The sequence below is a fragment of the Heterodontus francisci genome, unplaced genomic scaffold (genome assembly GCF_036365525.1).
Source record: "Heterodontus francisci isolate sHetFra1 unplaced genomic scaffold, sHetFra1.hap1 HAP1_SCAFFOLD_461, whole genome shotgun sequence".
In the NCBI taxonomy this organism is placed as follows: Eukaryota; Metazoa; Chordata; class Chondrichthyes; order Heterodontiformes; family Heterodontidae; genus Heterodontus; species Heterodontus francisci.
Window position 1 is genome coordinate 546,785 of NW_027140390.1, and position 16,789 is coordinate 563,573.

General features: G+C 45.8%; 1 protein-coding gene across 3 annotated transcripts in view; it reads right to left on the reverse strand.

The window, feature by feature from the left end:
- Positions 1-16,789, reverse strand: part of LOC137359608 (cysteine-rich protein 3-like) — a 232,609-nt gene that overhangs the window by 17,064 nt on the left and 198,756 nt on the right. The gene's annotated exons all lie outside the window — the stretch shown is intronic.

A 16,789-nucleotide genomic window follows, 5' to 3' on the forward strand; every position in this document is an offset into this window, starting at 1 on the left:
GTACAATGCTTAGCCCACGTTAAAAGATCTCACGCACAAGCATCTTCCATTCCTCAAATGAGTTTCAGTATTTGGAACATCAGGACCCTCATGGACAACCCCCAACAGCGACAGACCTGATTGCCGCACCGCTATCATAGCTTGGTAACTCAGGTGCCATGACATTGATATCACTGCCCCGAGCGCTTCTGTGGACGTGAAAGAGACTCCAGGATGGTATGTTGCCTCCCTGGTGCCAGGCTCAAGGATGTCTCTGAACGGACAGGGGGCATTCTGAAGGGGGAGGGTGAACAGCCAGAGGTTGTGGTACACATCGGTACCAACGACATAGGCAGGAAGAGTGACAGGGTCCTGCAGGGGGAGTTTATTTAGGGAGTTGGGTAGAAAGTTAAAAGACAGGATTTCTAGGGTTGTAATCTCGGGATTACTCCCTGTGCCACGTGCCAGTGAGCTAGAAATAGGAAGATAATGCAGCTAAACACGTGGCTGAACAGCTGGTGTAGAAGGGAGGGTTTCAGATATCTGGATCATTGGGATCGCTTCAGGGACATTGGGACCTGTACAAGAAGGACAGGTTGCATCTAAACTGGAGGGGCACAAATATCCTGGCTGTGAGGTTTGCTAGTGTCACTCGGGAGGGTTTAAACTAGTGAGGCGGGGGGTGGGAACTAGAGCAGTAGTACAGCAGGTGAAATAATGAGGACTAGTAAGTAAGGCCAGTAAGACTAAGAGGAAGAACAGGCAGGGAGATGTTGCTGAGCACAGCGGGACTGGTGGTCTGAAGTGCATTTGTTTCAATGCAAGACGTATAACAGGTAAGGCAGATGAACTTAGAGCTTGGATTAGTACTTGGAACTATGATATTGTTGCTATTACAGAGACTTGGTTGAGGGAAGGACAGGATTGGCAGCTAAATGTTCCAGGATTTAGAAGCATCAGGCGGGATAGAGGGGGATGTAAAAGGGGTGGGGGAGTTACATTACTGGTTAAGGAGAATATCATAGCTGTACTGCGGGAGGACACCTCGGAGGGGTCATGCAGCGAGGCAATATGGGTGGAGCTCAGAAATAGGAAGGGTGCAGTCACGATGTTGGGGGTTTACTACAGGCCTCCCAACAGCCAGCGGGAGGTAGAGGAGCAGATATGTAGACAGATTTTGGAAAGATGTAAAGGTAACAGGGTGTAGTGGTGGGTGATTTTAACTTCCCCTATATTGACTGGGACTCACTTAGTGCCAGGGGCTTGGATGGGGCAGAATTTGTAAGGAGCATCCAGGAGAGCTTCTTGAAACAATATGTAGATAGTCCAACTAGGGATGGGGCCGTACTGGACCTGGTATTGGGGAATGAGCCCGGCCAAGTGGTCGAAGTCTCAGTGGGGGAGCATTTCGGGAACAGTGACCATAATTCCATAAGTTTTAAGGTACTTATGGATAAGGATAAGAGTAGCCCTCGGGTGAAGGTGCTAAATTGGGGGAAGGCTAATTATAACAATATTAGGCAGGAACTGAAGAATTTAGATTGGGGGCGGCTGTTTGAGGGTAAATCAACATCTGACATGTGGGAGTCTTTAAAACGTCAGTTGATTAGAATCAAGGACCGGCATGTTCCTGTGAGGAAGAAGGATAAGTTTGGCAAGTTTCGGGAAGCTTGGATAACACGGGATATTGTGAGCCAAGTCAAAAAGGAAAAGGAAGCATTCGTAAGGGCTGGAAGGCTGGGAACAGACGAAGCCCTTGAGGAATATAAAGACAGTAGGAAGGAACTTAAGCAAGGAGTCAGGAGGGCTAAAAGGGGTTATGAAAAGTCATTGGCAAACAGGATGAAGGAGAATCTCAAGGCTTTTTATACGTATATAAAGAGCAAGAGGGTAACCAGGGAAAGGGTTGGCCCACTCAAGGACAGAGATGGGAATCTATGCATGGAGCCAGAGGAAATGGGCGAGGTACTAAATGAGTACTTTGCATCAGTATTCACCAAAGAGAAGGACTTGGTGGATGATGAGTCTAGGGAAGGGACTGTAGATAGTCTGGGTCATGTCGTTATCAAAAAGGAGGTGGTGTTGGGCGTCTTGCAAAGCATTAAGGTAGATAAGCCCCCAGGGCCTGATGGGATCTACCCCAGAATACTGAGGGAGGCAAGGGAAGAAACTGCTGGGGCCTTGACAGAAATCTTTGTATACTCATTGGCTACAGGTGAGGTCCCAGAGGACTGGAGAATAGCCAATGTTGTTCCTTTGTTTAAGAAGGGTAGCAAGGATAATCCAGGAAATTATAGGCCGGTGAGCCTTATGTCAGTAGTAAGGAAATTATTAGAGAGGATTCTTCGGGACAGGATTTACTCCCATTTGGAAACAAATGAACTTATTAGTGAGAGGCAGCATGGTTTTGTGAAGGGGAGGTCGTATCTCACTAACTTGATTGAGTTTTTTGAGGAAGTGACGAAGATGATTGATGAAGGAAGGGCGGTGGATGTTGTCTATATGGACTTCAGTAAAGCCTTTGACAAGGTCCCTCATGGCAGACTGGTATAAAAGGTGAAGTCACACGGGATCAGAGGTGAGCTGGCAAGATGGATACAGAACTGGCTCGGTCATAGAAGACAGAGGGTAGCAGTGGAAGGGTGTTTTTCTGAATGGAGGGCTGTGACTGGTGGTGTTCCGCAGGGATTAGTGCTGGGACCTTTGCTCTTTGTGGTGTATATAAATGATTTGGAGGAAAATGTAGCTGGTCTGATTAGTAAGTTTGTGGACGACACAAAGGTTGGTGGAGTTGCGGACAGTGATGAGGATTGTCAGAGGATACAGCAGGATATAGATCGGTTGGAGACTTGGGCGGAGAAATGGCAGATGGAGATTAATCCGGACAAATGTGAGGTAATGCATTTTGGAAGATCTAATACAGGTGGGAAGTATACAGTAAATGGCAGGACCCTTAGGAGTATTGACAGGTCGAGTGATCTGGGAGTACAGGTCCACAGGTCACTGAAAGTGGCAACGCAGGTGGATAAGGTAGTCAAGAAGGCATATGGCATGCTTGCCTTCATCGGTCGGGGCACAGAGTATAAAAATTGGCAAGTCATGCTGCAGCTGTACAGAACCTTAGTTAGGCCACACTTAGAATATTGCATGCAATTCTGGTCGCCACACTACCAGAAGGACGTGGAGGCTTTGGAGAGGGTACAGAAGAGGTTTACCAGGATGTTGCCTGGTCTGGAGGGCATTAGCTATGAGGAGAGGTTGGATAAACTCGGATTGTTTTCACTGGAACGACGGAGGTGGAGGGGCGACATGATAGTGGTTTACAAAGTTATGAGTGGCATGGACAGAGTGGATAGTCAGAAGCTTTTTCCCAGGGTGGAAGAGTCAGTTACTAGGGGACATAGGTTTAAGGTGCGAGGGGCAAAGTTTAGAGGGGATGTGCGAGGCAAGTTCTTTACACAGAGGGTGATGAGTACCTGGAACTTGCTGCTGGGGGAGGTGGTGGAAGCAGGTACGAAAGCGACATTTAAGAGGCATCTTGACAAATACATGAATAGGATGGGAATGGAGGGATACGGTCTCCGGAAGTGCAGAAGGTTTTAGTTTAGGCAGGCATCAAGATCAGTGCAGGCTTGGAGGGCCGAATGGCCTGTTCCTGTGCTGTACTGTGAGAAAGGCAGGATAGGCAGAAGACAAGCTCAAGGAACAAGGCCGTGGGTACACCTTTTTCTGGAAGGGTATTCCTTGAAAAGGAATAATGACTTCATGGGGTGGGCATTGCCATCAAGAATGAGCTTGTCTGGTGACTCTGTGACTCCCTCGGTGGAATAACCGAGTGTCTCAAGATCCTTCGACTCACCCTAATGAGCAATCAGTACATCACTGCCATCTACGCACATGCTCCTACCCTAGATGCAACAGGCAAGGCTAAAGAGGCTACTCTGGCCTTCAGAAATCCCTAACGTGAATCCCAGCGGGGCAACAAGCTGATTCTCCCTGGCAACTTGTCAGGAAGACACAAACCTCTGGAAGGGTGTGACTGACAAGGAAGGAGTAGAGAAGGCAAACTCCAATGGAGTCCTCCTCCTGAGGAAATGCTTGGAACATTACCATGTCATAACCAACAGCTTGTTTCATCAGAGAGACAAAACAAGATCTCTTGGTAACATCCACAATGCACTCACTGGCACCTTCTTCACTACATCATCGTACGAGCAGAAGATCACAGGGATGCCACGTCACGCACGCTATGATGGCGCCAATGACTGCTAGACCGATTATCACCTAATTCGGTCTATCACCTCCATCAACCTGGCTCCTTAACAGTGACAACAGCAGAAACACTGACAAATAAAGTAGCATTGAAGGTCTCAAGGATCCCATAAAGGCAGCTCTTCTCAGCCAGTGCCTTACAGGCAACCTCTTGCCTCCCAGCCAACTTGAGCTGCTGTGCATGCACAGTGCTTGGTTCACTCTAAAGTCCACTATAATCAACACTTGTGAAGAAGTTCTTGGCTTCTGCAGTGGGAAACAGAGGCTGGTTTGATGAGAATGACCAAGAGATACAGGAGCTAATCCAGTGTAAGCACAAAGTATTAATCAACTGGAAACATCACCACACTTCAAGAGAATAGCAGCAGACCTATAGGCAGCTGAAGGCAGCAGTACAAAAAAAACCTGAGACATAAAGAACAATTGGTGGGTGGAAATAGCATGGGAGATGCAACAGCTTGCGGACAGCCACAACATATGTGGGTTCTTTAGCTCTGTCAAGACCATTTCTGGCCCAAATACTCAAGGGCCTACCCCGCTGAGAACCAAGAACAGAGGTGAGGTTATCAAAGACAGAGAGGCAGTCAGCGCCCACTGCAGGGAACATTGTGAAGAGCTCCTCAACCAAGACTCACACTTTGACCTGAATGTCCTCAACTCCATCCCTCAGTACACTACCCAGCTCAGTCTTGCCATTACCCTAGACTTGAATGAAGTTGTAAAAGCCACTCATCAGCTGAAAAATAACAAGGCCTCTGGAGTAAATGGAATCCCTGCCGAAATCCTAATTCACAGCAGATACACTCCTGGTGTGACTGGACAACCTCATATCCCCTATCTGGGAAAAGGAGCACATGCCAGGGGATCTCAGGGACACTTATCGTGATCATCTTCAAGAAAGGAGATACTCTGATTGTGTTTACTACACTGGAGTCTCTCTGCTGTCTGTCACAGGGAAGTTCATTGCAATGATCCTCCTCAACTGCCTCCTTCCAGTGGCCAAAGAACACCCCCCAGAGTCACAATGCGCATTTCGCCCACTGAGAGGCACTACAGATATAGGAACATAGGAGCATGAGTAGGCTATTCAGCCCATCGACCCTGCTCTGCCATTCAATACTATCAAGGGTGATCACCCACTTAAATGCCATTTTCCCAGACTATCTTCATATCCCCTTATGTCATTGGTATTTAGAAATCTGTCAATCTCTGCTTTAAACATACTCAATGACTGAGCTTCCACAGCCCTCTGGGGTAGAGAGTTCCAAAGATTCACAACCCTCTGGGTAAAGAAATTTCTCCTCATCTCGGTCCTAAGTGGATTCCCTTCATTTTGAAATTGTGTCCCCTGGTTCTAGACTCCCCAACCAGGGGAAAGACCTTAGCTGCATCTACCCTGTCTATCCCTTTAAGTATTTTGTAGATTTCAATGAGATCACCTCCCAGTTTCCCCAATCTCTCTTCATAGGACAGTCCCACCATCCCAGGAACAAGTCTGGTGAACCTTCGTTGCACTCCCTCTCCGGCAATAATATCCTTCCTAAAGTAAAGGGACCAAAACTGCACACAGTACTCCAGGTGCAGTCTAACCAAGGTTCGATACAATTGAAGCAATACTTCACTACTCCTGTACTCAAATCCTCTTGTGATAAAGGCTAACTTACCATTAGCCTTCTTAATTGCTTGCTGCACCTGCATGTTAGCTTTCAGTGACTTATTGATGAGGATACCCAGGTTCCTTTGTATATCTACGCTTTCTAATCTCTTACCATTTAATAAATACTCTGCACATCTGTTCCTCCCACCAAAGTGGATAATCTTACATTTTTCCACATTATATTCCATCTGCCACGTTCTTGCCCACTCACTAAGTCTGTCCAAATCCCCTTGAAGCTGCTTTGCATCTTCCTCACAACACACATTCCCACCTAGTTGTGTCATCCGCGAACGTGGAAATATTACGTTTGGTCCCCACATCCAAATCATTGATATATATTGTGAACAGCTGGGGCCCAAGCACTGATCCTTGCGGTACCTCATTAGTCACATCCTGCCAATGTGAGAATGACCTGTTTATTCCTACTCTGTTTTCTGCCTGTTAACCAATCCTTAATCCATGCCAGTATATTACCTTCGATCCCCCGTGCTTTAATTTTGCTAACTAACCTCCTGTGGGGACTTTATCAAAAGCCTTCTGAAAATCCAATTATATCACGTCCACCAATTCCCCTTTATCAATAATGTTCGTAACATCCTCAAAAAATTCCAACATTTTCAAACATGATTTCCCATTAATAAATCCATGTTGACTATGCCCAATCAGATCATAATTATCCAAGTGCCCATTTATCACATCCTTTAGAATAAATTCTAGCATTTTCCCAATGACTGATGTAACGCTAACAGGTCTGTAATTCCCTGTTTTCTCTTTCCCTCCCTTCTTAAATAGTGGGGTGACATTTTCTGCCTTCCAATGTGCAGGAACCATTCCAGAATCTATAGAATTGTGGAATATGATCACCAATACATCCACTATCTCCATAGCTACCTCTTTCAACACAGAGATGTAGAATATCAGGTCCTGGAGACTTATCAACCTTCAACCCCATTAATTTCTCCAATACAACCTTCTTACTAATAACACTAATTTCCTTCAATTTCTCATTCTCCCTAGTCCCTTGAATCTTTAATTAGTCATAGAGAGAGATTCACAGCACTAAAACAGGCCCTTCGGCCCACCAAGTCTGTGCCAACCATCAACCACCCATTTATACTAATCCTACATTAATCCCATATTCCCTACCACATCCCCATCTTCCCTCAATTCTCCTACCACCTACACTAGGGGCAATTTACAATGGCCAATTTACCTATCAACCTGCAAGTCTTTGGCTGTGGGAGGAAACTGGAGCACCCGGTGGAAATCCACATGGTCACAGGGAGAACGTGCAAACTCCGCACAGGCAGTACCCAGAACTGAACCCAGTTCACTGGAGCTGTGAGGCTGCGGTGCTAACCACTGCGCCGTCCTTTTTTTTCTCATAATAAAGACAGTTCTGGGAGATTTCTTGTATCTTCCTCAGTGAAGACAGACACAAAGTAATCATTTAGCTTGTCTGCCATTTCTCTATTCCCCATTATAAATTTTCCTGACTCTGCCTGTAATGGACCTACATTTGTCTGAGCCAAACATTTCCTTTTTACATGCCTGTAGAAGCTTTTACAGTCTGTTTTTATATTTTTTGCTAGTTTAAGTTCGTATTCTATTCTCCCTTTATCAGTTTCTTGGTCCTCCTTTGCTGTATTCTAAAATCCTCCCGATCCTCAGGTTTACTACGATTTCTGGCAACTTTATAGGCCTTTTCTTTTAATCTTATATAATCCTTAACTTCTTTTGTTAGCCACAGTTGGCTGCCTTTTCTTTTTGGGTTTTTGTGCCTTGAAGGAATGTTTAATTGCTGTAAACGATGTAATAATTATTTAAAGACTATCTATTGTCTATGTACTGTCATACCTTTTAATATATTTTCCCAATCCACCTCAGCCAATTTGCCTCTCATACCTTCATAATTTCTTTTGTTCAAATTTAACACCCTGGCTTCAGATTGAACTACCTCACTTTCAAACATAATGTAAAATTCTATCATATTATGGTCACTCAGCCCAAAAGGTTCTTTTACAACAAGATTATTAATTATCCCTTCCTCATTACACAATACTAAATCAAAATAGCCTGTTCTCTAGTTGATTCCTCAACATATTGCTCTAGAAAATCATCCCTAACACACTCCAGAAACTCATCCTCCATGTCATTAGTGCTCATTAGATTTATCCAGTCTATATGCAGATTGAAGTCACCCATGATTACTGTATTACCCATGCTACATGCTTCTCTATTCTACTGATTAATACCATGCCCCATACTACCACTACTGTTTGGTGGCCTATAAGCAACTCCTACCAATGTTGTTTGCCCTTGCTGTTTCCCAGCTCCATCCAGATTCCACAGTTGTTCTTCTGATCTGAGATCTAAAGCACTGATCCCATCCCTTATTATCAGCGCAACACCACCTCCTTTTCCCTTTTGCCTGTCCTTCCTAAATGTCGAATGTCCTTGAATATTCAGTTCTCAGTCTTGGTCACCCTGGAGCCACGTTTCCAAAATGGCAATTAGATCAAACCCATTTATCTCTATTTGTGCCTTTAAATCATCTACTTTGTTGCGAATGCTGCGTGCATTCAAGTAGAGTGCCCTTAACGTTATCTTTTTGACATTACTCTGCATTCTAAGCCTAGTTGTTGCTCGCCTTTGTTTCGCCTGCCTTCTAATGCCACTTGCTACTTTTCTACTTCCTGTTACCAGCTTCACTTCCTTCCAATTTGAGCTATGCCTCAGGTTCCCATCCCCCTGACAAGCTAGCTAAAACCCTCTCCAATAGCACTAGCAAATCTCCCTGCGAGGATATTAGTCCCGGGTCCTGTTAAGGTGTAGCCCGTCCATCTTGTACAGGTCCCACCTGCCCCAGAACTGGTCCCAATGCCTCAAATCTGATGCCCTCCCTCCTACACCAATTTTCCAGCCACGTGTTCAATCGATCAACCTTCCCATTCCTATGCTCACTAGCATGTGGCACTGGGAGTAATCCTGAGATTACGGCTTTTGAGCTCCTGCTTTTTAATTTCCTTCCTAACTCCCTAAAACCTTGGAGTGAATGTCCAGAGATCCCTGAAGGTAGCAGGACAAGTCGATAAGGTGGTTAAGAAGGCATATGGAATGCTTTCCTTTATTAGCCGAGGCAGGGATGTTATGCTGGAACTGTATAAATCATTGGTTAGGCCACAACTTGAGTACTGTGGGCAGTTTTGGTCACCTCATTACAGAAGGGATGAAATTGCATTAGAGAGGGTACAGAAGAGATTTACAAAGATGTTGCCAGGACTGGAAAAATGCAGCCAAGAGGAAAGATTGGATAGGCTGGGGTTGTTTGGGTCATAGAGTCATAGAGTTATACAGCACAGAAACAGGTCCTTCGGCCCATCGTGTCTGTGCTGGCCATCCAGCACTCAACTATTCTAATCCTATATTCCTGCACTTGGCCCATAGCCTTGGATGCTATGGCATTTCAAGTGCTCATCTATATACTTCTTAAATGTTGTGAGGGTTCCTGCCTCCACTACCTCTTCAGGCAGTGTGTTCCAGATTCCAACCACCCTCTGGGTGAAAAAATGTTTCCTCAAATCCTCCCTAAACCTCCTGCCCCTTACCCTAAATCTATGCCCCCTGGTTCTTGACCCCTCCGCTAAGGGAAAAGGTTCTTCCTATCTAACCTATCACTACCCCACATAATTTTGTATACCTCAATCATGTCCCCCCTCAGCCTTCTCTGCTCGAAGGAAAACAACCCTAGCCTTTTCAGTCTCTCTTCATAGCTGAAATGCTCCAGCCCAGGCAACATCCTGGTGAATCTCCTCTGCACCCTCTCCTGTGCAATCACATACTTCCTATAGTGTGGTGACCAGAACTGTACACAGTACTCCAGCTGTGGCCTAACTAGTGTTTTATACAGCTCCATCATAACCTCCCTGCTCTTATATTCTATGCCTCGGCTAATAAAGGCAAGTAACCCATATGCCTTCCTAACCACCTTATCTACCTGTGCTGCTGCCTTCAGTGATCTATGGACAAGTACACCAAGGTCCCTCTGACCCTCTACTTCCTCGGGTCCTACCATCCACTGTATATTCCCTTGCCTTGTAAGTCCTCCCAAAATGCATCACCTCACACTTATCAGGATTAAATTCCATTTGCCACTGCTCCGCCTATTTTACCAGTCCATCTATATCGTCCTGTAATCTAAGGCTTTCCTCCTCACGATTTACAACACCACCAATTTTCGTGTCATCTGCGAGCTTACTGATCATATCTCCTATATTCACGTCTAAATCATTAATGTACACGACAAACAGCAAGGGTCCCAGCACCAATCCCTGTGGTACACCACTGGTCACAGGCTTCCAATCGCAAAAACAACCCTCGACCATTACCCTCTGCCTCCTGCCACTAAGCCAATTTTGGATCCAATTTGCCAAATTGCCCTGGATCCCACCTTCCATGCAGGACCTTATCAAAAGCCTTACTGAAGTCCATGTAGACTACATCAACTGCGTTACCCTCATCTATACATCTAGTCACCTCCTCGAAAAATTCAATCAAGTTAGTTAGACACGATCTCCCCCTGACAAAGCCATGCTGACTATCCCTGATTAATCCCTGCCTCTCCAAGTGGAGATTAATCCAGTCCCTCAGAATTTATTCCAATATTTTCCCAACCACTGATGTTAGACTCACTGGTCTGTAATTATCTGGTTTATGCCTACTACCCTTCTTGAATAATGATACCACATTTGCTGTCCTCCAGTCATCTGGTACCTCTCCTGTGGCCAGATAGGATTTGAAAATTGTGTCAAAGCCCCTGCTATCTCCTCCCTTGCCTCACATAACAGCCTGGGATACATCTCATCTGGGCCTGAGGATTTATCCACTTTTAAGCCCGCTAAAACAGCTAATATTTCCTCCCTTTCAATGCTAATATTTTCAAGTGTATCACAATCCCCCTCCCTGATCTCTGCACCTACATCGTCCTTCTCCATAGCGAACACCGATAAAAAGTAATCATTTAAAATCTCACCTATGTCCTCCGGCTCCACACAAAGATTGTCACTTTGGTCCCTAATGGGCCGTACTCTTTCCCTGGTTATCCTCTTACCCTTAATATACTTATAAAACGCCTTGGTGTTTTCCTTTATCTTGCCCGCCAGCGTTTTATCATGTCCCATCTTCGCTCTCCTAATTACTTTTTTAAGTGCCACCCTACACTTTCTATACTCCTCTAGGGCCTCCGCTGTTTTCAGCCTTCTTTTTTTCCTGATCCAATCCTCTACATCCCTTGACATCCAGAGTTCCCTTGGCCTGTTAGTCCTACCCTTCATCTTAACAGGTACATGTTGGCTCCGAACTCTCACAATTTCCTCTTTGAATGACTCCCATTGATGTGATGTATACTTTCCTACAAGTAGCTACGCCCAGTCCACTTTGGCCAGATCTTGTTTTATCAAATTGAAATCGGCCTTCCCCCAATTCAGTGCCTTTATTTCTGGTCCATCTTTGTCCTTTTCCATAACTACCTTAAATCTTACAGAGTTATGGTCACTATCCCCGAAATTCTCCCCCACTGACACTTCTATCACTTGACCGGCTTCATTCCCTAGGAATAGGTCCAGTACTGCCCCTTCTCTTGTAGGACTATCTACATACCGGCTCAAAAAGCTCTCCTGTATGCATTTTAAGAATTCTACCCCTTTTAAGCCTTTTGCACTCAGACTATCCCAGTTAATATTGGGGAAGTTGAAATCCCCTACCATTACTACCCTATTATTTTTACACCTCTCAGAGATTTGCCTACATATCTGCTCCTCTATCTCTTGCTGACTGTTTGGAGGCCTGTAGTACACACCCAGCCAAGTGATTGCCCCCTTTTTGTTTTCAAGTTCTACCCAAATGGCCTCATTTGAGGAACCTTCTAAGATATCATCCCTCCTTACTGCAGTAATTGACTCCTTGATCAACAGTGCAATGTCACCTTCTCTTATCCGCTCCCCTGTCGTGCCTGAAGATTCTATACCCTGGAATACTGAGTTGCCAGTCCTATCCCTCCCCCAACCATGTCTCTGTGATAGCAATAATATCATAATCCCATGTGCTAATCATTGCCCTCAATTCATCTGCCTTACTAGTAAGACTCCTTGCATTGAAATACATGCAATCCAACCTTACATTTTTCCCTTGTGCCTTACCAGGTCTATATTTGCTCTGCCTTCCAGGCAGACTCACTTTCTGTTCTATATTACTCCTTACTGTTCCTCCTGTCTGTTTGTCATCCCCCTGCCAAATTAGTTTAAACCGCCCCCACCCCCCAAAAGGACTAGCAAATCTCCCAGCAAGGATGTTAGTCCCTTTCCGGTTCAGGTGCGACCCGTCCAACTTGTACAGGCTCCACCTTTGCCAGAAACAGACCCAGTGATCCAGGAAACTAAAGCCCTCCCTTCTGCACCATCTCCTCAGCCATGCATTCATCTGTTCTATCCTCCTATTTCTAAACTCACTAGCACGTTGGCACCGGGTGTAATCCAGAGATTACATCCTTAGAGGTCCTGCTTTTTAATCTGCTACCTAGCTCCCTAAATTCTTGTTGCAGGACCTCATCCCTTTTTCTAACCATGTCATTGGTACCGATGTGTACCATGACCTCTGGTTGCTCACCCTCCCCCTTCAGAATGTCCTGCAGCCGCTCCATGGCATCCTTGACCCTAGCACCAGGGAGGCAACATACCATCCTGGAGTCACGTTTGTGGTCATAGAAATGCCTATCTGTACCCATTACTATAGAATCCCTTATCATTATAGCTCTTCCACTCATTCTCCCCTGATGTGCAGCAGAGCCATCCTTGTTGCCACGTACTTGGCTGTTGCTGCTTTCCCCTGGGAGGCCATCCCCCCCAACAGTATCCAAAGCGGTATATCTGTTTGAGAGGGAGATAGCCACAGGGGACTCCTGAACTACCTGCCTGCGCCTACTACTCTGCCTGGTGGTCACCCATCCCTTTTCTGCCTGTGCTGCCATTACCTGCAGTGTGACTACCTCTCTAAACGTGCTATTCACAACGTCCTCAGCATTGCGGATGCTCCACAGTGAATCCACCCACAGCTCCAGCTCCAGCTCCAGCTCCGTAATGCGGGTAGTCAGTAGCTGCAGATGGATCCACTTCCTGCATACATGGTTTTTTTTTATTTCCAAAATATACTTTATTCATAAAAATCTGTAAAAATTACATTGCCAAACAGTTTCCAAACAGCACCAAAAAATACAAACATTGCAAGGGAGATCAGTTTCCTTCAATACTGTCATGAGTTTCTTCCCAACCCTTCCGTTTCACAATTGTCATGTCAATTACAGTTTTACATTTACAGCAATTGAGAATATTAACGATACAGTTCGAGGGGTTTCCCATGGATCCAGCCCCTCAGTCCAGCTTGGTGGGGGAACCTTACACTGTGGTCTTTCCCCATTGAGCCTTTGCTGCGGCTGCCCCAAGCTTTAGTGCGTCCCTCAGCACGTAGTCCTGGACCTTGGAATGTGCCAGTCTGCAACATTCGGTGGTGGACAACTCTTTGCGCTGGAAGACCAGCACGTTTCGGGCAGACCAAAGGGCGTCTTTCACCGAATTGATAGTCCTCCAGCAGCAGTTGATGTTTGTCTCGGTGTGCGTTCCTGGGAACAGCCCGTAGAGCACAGACTCCTGTGTTACAGAGCTGCTTGGGATGAACCTCGACAAAAACCACTGCATCTCTTTCCACACCTGCTTTGCAAAGGCACATTCCAGGAGGAGGTGTGCGACCGTCTCTTCCCCACCACAGCCAATGCGGGGGCACTGTGCGGAGGGGGCGAGACTTCGGGTGTGCATGAAGGATCTGACGGGGAGGGCCCTTCTCACCACCAGCCAAGCTACGTCTTGGTGCTTGTTTGAAAGTTCTGGTGATGAGGCATTCCGCCAAATGACTTTGGCGGTCTGCTCGGGGAACCATCCGACAGGATCCACCATTTCCTTTTCCCGTAGGGCCTTGAGGACATTCCGTGCAGACCACTGCCTGATGGACCGGTGGTCAAAGGTGTTTTCCCGCAGAAACTGCTCCACGAAGGATAGGTGGTACGGCGCCGCCCAACTGCATGGTGCGTTCCGCGGCAATGTGACCAGGCCCATCCTTCGCAACACCAGGGACAGATAGAACCTCAGCACGTATTGACACTTGGAGTTTGCGTACTGGGGATCTACACACAGCTTGATGCAGCCGCACATGAAGGTGGTCATGGTTGTCAGGGACACTGGAAGCATCCTTGATTTCCCACATAGTGCAGGAGGAGCATACCACGGGTGCGAGCTCTCCTGCCATGACTTACCTTTAAATTAATTTAGTTACTCCCTTTAAAAAATACTAATTACACTAGGGGTCTTGTTCTACTCCAAACACTACCCCGTACAATCTAAAATCCTTAATAAATTACACTATTTTAAATTACAACTTATCACTTGATGTTTTTTCAAAAAAACTTTCCCCTTTTTTAAGCAATTTACATGCACTAACAGCTGTTACTTACCCAACCAATCACCTTGCAGAATTCCTGTCATGTCACTGCAAGTTCTCCTTGGAACAGAGAAGGCTGAGGGAAGATCTGATTGAAATGTACAAAATTTTGAGGGGCCTGGAGGTGAAGGGTCAATTCACCTTAGCAGAGAGGTCAGTGACTAGGGGGCATAGATTTAAAGTGATTGGTAGCAAAATTAGAGCGGGGTTGAGGGAAGATGTTTTCAGCCAGAGGATGATGGGGGTCTGGAACTCACTGCCTGAAAGGGTAGTTGAGGCAGAACCCTCAATTTATTCAAAAGGAGTCTGGATATGCATCTCATGTGCCGTAATCTACAGGGCTACGGACCAAATACTGGAAAGTGGGATTAGAATGGATGGATTGTTTTTCGACCAGCACAGACACAATGGGCTAAGTGAACTCTTTCTGTGCCTTAAACATTCTAAGGTTCTATGACTCTTTCACAGAAAATTTCCTTCCCTAAAGGACATTAGTGAACCAGATGGGTTTTTATGACATAAAAGCAAAATATTGCAGCTGCTGGAAATCTGAAATAAAAACAGAAAGTGCTGGAAATACACAGCAGGTCAGGCAGCATCTGTGGAGAGAGAAGCAGAGTTAATGTTTCAGGTCTGTGACCTTTCATCAGAACGGTTTTTATGCCAATTCGGTAGTTTCATGGTTATGTTATGGAGAACAGATTTTATTCCAGTTTTTTTTATTTGTTCATGGGATGTGAGCGTCATTGGCAAGGCTGGCATTTATTGCCCACCCCTAGCTCCTCTTGAGAAGGTGGTGGTGTGCCACCTTTTTGAACCGCTGCAGTCCATGTGGGGTAGGTACACCCACAGTGCTGTTAGGAAGGGAGTTCCAGGATTTTGACGCAGCGACAGTGAAGGAACGGCGATATAGTTCCAAGTCAGGATGGTGTCTGGCTTGGAGGGAACTCACAGTGGTGGTGTTTCCATGCATCTGCTGTGCTTGTCATTTTAACAAAGAAACATAGGAAGATAGAAAATAGGAGCAGGAGTAGGCCATTCGGCCCTTCGAGCTTGCTCTGCCATTCATTATGATCATGGCTGATCATCCAACTCAGTAACCTGTTCCCACTTTCCCCATATCCTTTGATCCCTTTCGCCCAAGAGCTATATCTAACTCCTTCTTGAAAACATACAATGTTTTGGCCTCAACTGCTTTCTGTGGTAGTGAATTCCACAGGTTCACCACTCTCTGGGTGAAGACATTTCTCCTCATCTCAGTCCCGAAAGGTTTACCCCATATCCTTAGTCTATGACCCCTGGTTCTGGACTCCCCCACCATCGGGAACATCCTTCCTGCATCTACCCTGATAAGTCCTGTTGGAATTTTATAGATGATAGAGGTTGTAGGTTTGGAAGGTTTTGTCAAAGCAGCTTTGGCAAATTGCTGCATTGCATCTTATAGATGGTACACACTGCTGCCACTGTGCACCTGTGGTGGAGGGAGTGAATGTTGAAGGTGGTGGATGAGGTGCTGATCAAGTGGGCTCCTTTGTCCTGAAAGGTGTACTTCAGTGTTATTGGAGCTACACCTATCCAGGCAAGTAGAGAGTATTCCATCACACTCCTAACTTGTGCCTTGTAGATGGTGCACAGGCTTTGGGGAGTCATGAGGTGAGTTACTCGCCGCAGGTTTCCCAGCCTCTGACCTGCTCTTATAGCCACAGTATTTATATGTGATGGTCCAGTCATGGTAGTGGACAATTAAACAACTGACTCCACTCTCCACAAATATCCTCAATGATGTCAGAGCTCAGCACATCAGTGCAAAAGACAAGGCTGAAGCATTCGCAACCATCTTCAGCTGGAAGTGTGGAGTAGATGATTCATCTAGGCCTCCTCCTGAGGTCCCCAGCATTTTTAGAGTTTTTAGCATTATTAGAGTTTTTTGAGGATGTAACTAGTAGGGTAGATAAAGGGGAACCAGTAGATGTAGTATACTTGGATTTCCAAAAGTCATTCTATACGGTGCCACAGAAAAGGCTAATATGCAAGATAAGAGCTCATGGAGTTAGGGGGATTTTTTATTAGCATGGATAGAGGATTGGTTAATGGACAGGAAGCAGAAAGCAGGGATAAACTGTGCATTTTCAACCATCAACATCCTGGGGCGTTACCATTGCCCAGAAACTTAACTGGAACAGCCAGGTCAGAGGGGTGAGTGAGTAGGGAGAGGGGAAAGCGTTTAGGGAGAGGGATGAGCTATCATGGAGAGGGGATGAGGGATTTGGGAAAGGAGATGAGGAAATATAGAGAGGGGTGAGGGATGTGAGGGATTATGGAGAAAAGAGAACTGTT